This window comes from Sardina pilchardus, chromosome 18 (assembly GCF_963854185.1).
Source record: "Sardina pilchardus chromosome 18, fSarPil1.1, whole genome shotgun sequence".
Taxonomy (NCBI): Eukaryota; Metazoa; Chordata; class Actinopteri; order Clupeiformes; family Clupeidae; genus Sardina; species Sardina pilchardus.
Genome location: NC_085011.1, coordinates 15,447,025 through 15,452,401, shown reverse-complemented (window position 1 = coordinate 15,452,401; position 5,377 = coordinate 15,447,025). Strand labels below are relative to the sequence as shown.

The 5,377-nt window shown below is 45.0% G+C and overlaps 1 protein-coding gene across 1 annotated transcript in view; it reads left to right on the top strand.

Annotated features, from left to right (window-relative positions):
* The first annotated feature begins 4,374 nt into the window (after window positions 1-4,374).
* The window catches only part of mapk8a (mitogen-activated protein kinase 8a), a 10,819-nt gene continuing 9,816 nt past the window's right edge, over window positions 4,375-5,377 (top strand). Inside the window, exon 1 of the mRNA XM_062519690.1 lies at window positions 4,375-4,515. The gene's annotated coding sequence lies outside the window, so the exon portion shown is untranslated. The remainder of the gene's footprint in view (window positions 4,516-5,377) is intronic.

Sequence of the window (5,377 nt, the reverse complement as noted above, 5' to 3'; positions counted from 1 at the left end):
TCATGGTGGATCTGTAGCCAGGACTATTGATTAATGACTGGACCTTCTATACTGTGTCTTGTCTTTATAATACTATACACACTCACTGCACTCAGAACATGTCCATTTCACTAATTGTTGTGAAACTACTCGCAGCTATTGGCTGGACCGTGGACCACTGTTAAATTAGGTCACTTTAAAGGGGTTGAATATGTATGCAAACACTTATTCTACATTATGTTATAACTTCGTCAAGCTGTCTTGAACATGATTCCACTTATAAAGGCAGTAAAGGGGGGAAATAGGGGGTGAGTAGGCCTACTTGTTATTGGCACTGTGTAGGCTACTAGAAAACATCAACAGGCAAGCAAGCAAGGCAACGACGCAAAATCACGTGCAGGTATAAACACTGAAGTCAAAAGGACAGCGTGAGGGCTGATCTGTAGCTTGTTTAGTCCGTTATTTTTCCTGGGAAAGGAAGTCGGGGAACTGCTGAGGCAGTAGACGAGTCTACAGGATTCCTCAGTCAATTGAATTATAGTCTCTGATGAGCTGGCTGAGGCCCCAACTCTGCGTCAATAGGCTACATTACAACATGACCACAGATCACATTCACCGACTGCAGCTTAGCAAAACATTTGTACAGATTAAAACATGGCAAAACACTATTAAAATACATTTTAATTGTGTAAGATAAAGGCACAACAGAGGCACTAATAATCTCTTCTGTAGGACATCTATTTTAGAACTCACTAGAAGGTGTCTTTACCTTTGGGCATTCGCTGTCCGCAGAAACTATTTCCCTAAATCGTCGGACCGGTTCTTAGTGATTAAGTGGTCCGCCCGCTCACCGCATGTTTCCTCGGCAGGTCTGTCGCCAAGTAGCCCTTCCGTCTCCACGACGCGCTCTCAACTTGTACACAAAACAGCGCGAGCCGAGCCGTCCGCCCCTCAACGGGTCGCCATGTTACAACCTGTGAGCGCGACGAGCCGTTCCCCTCAACTCCACTAATTTAACACTATTCTTAGCGCGTGGCGGTAAAACCGCAAATAGGATTACTCGCGCCCGCAGTGTGTGTGTGGCTTTAAAGGGAGCCATGAAGCGGGGGCTGGGTCGCCAATCAACCTCTGACTTCATTAAGCCTTCTGCTTTCACACCTTACTTGGCACAGTTAGGTAAGAATGTGTGCGACTGCGATGATTTGACAGGTGTTGAGATGTGTCTTTTGTGTTGTATTCTAATAGTGTGAATGAAAACAGGTGTGTGTTCACCAAGTGCGTCTCTGACCTGTAGTCAGGGTGACCTGTGACCTGTGAGGTGGGCCTGACCTGTAGATGGACTATTGCCACCTGTGAGGTGGGCGTGGAGACTCCCCACCCCCAGCACACATGTGTGTGTGTGTGTGTGTGTGTGTGTGTGTGTGTGTGTGTGTGTGTGTGTGTGTGTGTGTGATTGGTCAAGTTGAACTTTTCATTTCTGTTCTTTCATTGTTATTTTATTCTATTCCATATATCTTATTGTCTAATAATAATATTTGTCTATAATCTGTTCAGTTATTCATAATTGTGGTTTTATATCAATAAAGTTCTCCTAATTACAGTGGAGGAGCGATTGGGAGAAACATATGAATATAAAGCCATAATAATTAGTAGTCTCAATAGATATTTAATGGTCTCAGTATTGCTCTCAGCCGGGCCACTCCTATTTTAATTTGTATTTGACTTAAAGCCATTTTTATTTACATGTAACTTGGGTAGGCTATCTGTCCGCTTTAGCTGTTGCTAATCTCTATCTTCTATTCTTCATGTCCGTGTCTTTCATGTTTCTAGTCAATGGGATCCTCATCCTCTCCAGACGGATTTGCAAACAAGTTCATCTGGGTTCAGCCAGGCTGGTCTTTAGCCTCATTAGTCCTAATGATTTCCCCCCTATTATTACTGCTTATTCTATTGGACCTCTAACTATATTTCTGATTTAGGCTACTCCTTTTGACAGTAGCCTATTGGTTCATTTTACCTGCAATGTACAAATATACTGTACTGTATATTTGCCTGAATCAGTTGTAATAGGCCCTTCATAAAGGAGGTAGGACATTGCAACCGCACAATTCACATCCGCTGTGTCAACTAAACTGCACGTCCACTGTGTGAACTAAACTGCACATCCACTGTGTAAACTAAACTGCACATCCACTGTGTGAACTAAACTGCACATCCATTAATGTAAACTAAACTGCACATCCATTATTTTTTAATTTTGTTAAAGATTTTTTTGGGGGCCTTTTATGCTTTTAATTGGACAGGACAGTAGAGAGAATGACAGGAAGCAAGTGGGAGAGAGAGCCGGGGTGGGATCCAGAAAGGACCACGGGGCGGGAATCGAACCCGAGTCGCGGGCGTGCGGTACAGGTGCCCCAGCCAGTCGCGCCATGGCTGGGGCCCCATTAGTGTAAACTAAACCACATACCTCCATCACTGTACATCAGAGGATAAGGCACACGCAAAGGTTAAAAAGCCAAGGCACACAACTTATGGTTGCTGTTACAAGGGTTGCTCATATCCATACCGTTTTCTCTTCTTTTAGTGTGTGATTCACCTTACTGTGTGTTCACTGTGTGCTGTGTGTGTTCACTAATTCGGTTAAATTGGGTTAAATGCAGAGAACTGAATTTCGCCCACGGGATCAAAAAAGTATATATTCTATTCTATTCTATTCTCTGCAGTTTGCGTCCGCTGAGGCCACAGGGGTATAACCTGACTTCGCCTGTCTATGCACCGCTCAATTTCTTGAGTGTAAACTATGTAAACTGTGTACATCAGTGTCAACTTTTTTCATTCTTGTTGGTGGAATGCACTACCAGTTCCTACTACAGTAGGGACAACCCTCTTCATCTTCAAAAAACTTCTGAACTTCTGAAGAGCATCTCCTCTCATAGCACTACTTACAACTAGTCTTGCTGATCCTTGACTTACCACCTAATTGTACCTGTTGAGGTGTCCAAGACCATGATAACCTCGACAGGGACAAGAAGGAGGCGGTCAAGAAGGAGGCGTCCCCAGCCCCCTCCTCCCTCTCCTGGGACTAACCCCCCCCCCCCCCCCCTCTCACACACACACACACACACACACACACACACACACACACACCTGTCTGTCCTGTTCTCCTTTGTCCTGTCTTGTATGTCTTATATGTTGTGTTATATCTTATATGTCACTATGTCACTATGCCTGCATGGAGAAAGTTTGTTTCAATTGAACTGAATTGAATTGTCATTCCCAGCCGCATTCCCCCTACAGACAATTGCACTCATTTATGTACTTATTTCTACTGCACTCTATAGCTATTTAATCTTTTCATTCATCTTTTTCATTTTCCATTATTCTTAATGCCCTCTAACTTTTTTGTTTTTTTTCCCCTGGAATTGTTGGTCAGAACTGCTTTAGAAGCTAAAAATGTTTACTATTTGTAAATCGCTTTGGTTAAAAAAATGTCAACCAAATGTGATGTACAGTATACTAAACCACACACTTCCACTAGAGTAAACCACACAGTGCATGTCTACTACAGTTTTTCTCAGTTGCTTTGGTACATTTCTCGAATCATCCTCGAAATGTGTAAGTACAGTATACATTTCTGTACAAATAGCAAAACACCATGGATGACAATGACATGGTCTGTCATCAAATTACAGTACAAACAGTAAAAGCGTGAAGTGTGAATCTTTACAATAATTGTCATCAATCTCTAGTACTGTACACTGTTACATTAACAACATGACTAAGCAATTTGATTGTCTTATCCTTACACAATGACACAAGGACTTGTCATTTAAAAAAAAATGATGTGGGAAGACATGATCTGTGCTTGTTTGCTCATACCTGGACACAAGAAAGGAGGATATCATCAGACAAAAGTCTGTTACCCATGCAGAGCAATTACAATTACAATGGTCAATTACAATGACCAGGACCATGACGGCCCCCTCAAGGTCTCATTCCAACCAATCCGATCCACTGCCTAATATGAGTCTGACAACCCTGATCTAGCTTCATCTAGAGAGGGAGTCAACATGATATAGATACAGTAGATAGATATAGATAGATAGATGGATGGAGATAGATAGATACTGTAGATAGACAGATAGACAGAAAGATAAATGGATGGAGATAGATAGATAGATAGATAGATAGATAGACAGACAGACAGATACATAGACAGACAGACAGACAGCTACATAGATAGATAGATAGATAGATAGATAGACAGATGGATAAATGGATGATGTTGGGTGCGGTGAGGAGGGGGCACGGAAGTGAGTGGGCTGTGTGTGACGTAGGGCGATGTCGTGTGCCGTGAGCTTGGATCCCCCGACTGTGGCTGTGGACGGAAGCGCGTGAAGTCGGTGAGGTCATGTTTCTGGACGCGATCAGCCGAAGCGGCGAAAACTAACAGCCTTTAAACACGATTATTGTCTCCTCGAGAGGACCGGATCCTTCCGTGACAGGCGGGAATAATCTCCGCTCCGTTCTCCTGAGGTAGGCTGGGCTCGCTCTGTCCCGAACCACGGCATTGTTTGCGCGTGGGGGAGGTGTTTGGTCATACGGATTGATTTTTTTTGCACGGATTAATGAACGCAGCCGTCGTTGTAATTGAGAAATTGGGTCAAACTATTTGTCTGGCCGTAGTTGCACGTTCTCTTACGTTTGTCCGTTTCTCAAATAGCGCATTGTTGTTGGAGCCGGAGCCTACAGCATCAGCGCTCGCACGAGCCTCCCGGCTCCGGTTGGTCGATGGTCTGTGTGTGACGATGCGCCCGGATGATGAGGCGAGTGTTTTCATCTCGGGCTGTGTGTATCTGAGGCCACAGTGAGTTTTCTAGAGCAGGCCAGAGCAAGACGCAGCTGCGACACTACTTCTCGGTGACTCAGCGTTTAGTGTGTGTGTGTGTGTGTGTGTACGGGCACCGAACGAGCGAGCGGCCCATCCGCATCAGTACAGAACGGAGCCGGGTGCACCTGCGCCTGTCGCATACGTGATGTGAGGGAGATTTTTGGTAGAGCACCGCCTTCCGATTCAGCTCTTCCGCCCGCCCGCCCGCATCATCGTCAAGGTGACTGACTGACTGCTTTCAAACACGGTGCTCGTGTATCTTACATCGTTATGGCTCGTGTGTTACGACTGGCCAGATAGCGGCCCGGTATCAGCTCGTTGATCTGAGTTTATAAACCGAGCTCAGGCTTGATAGGCCCCGGTGTTTAGCGCCGGTTAGCGGGAGGAGAAGGCCTGCTGCAGTTACCGGCTCGGTAAGGAAGAGTCGCGGATCGAGAGCAGGGCCGCTAGTTTGTCGAAAAATAACGGAAACTGGCAGAGCTCATCTCATGCGTTACAAAAAACAGA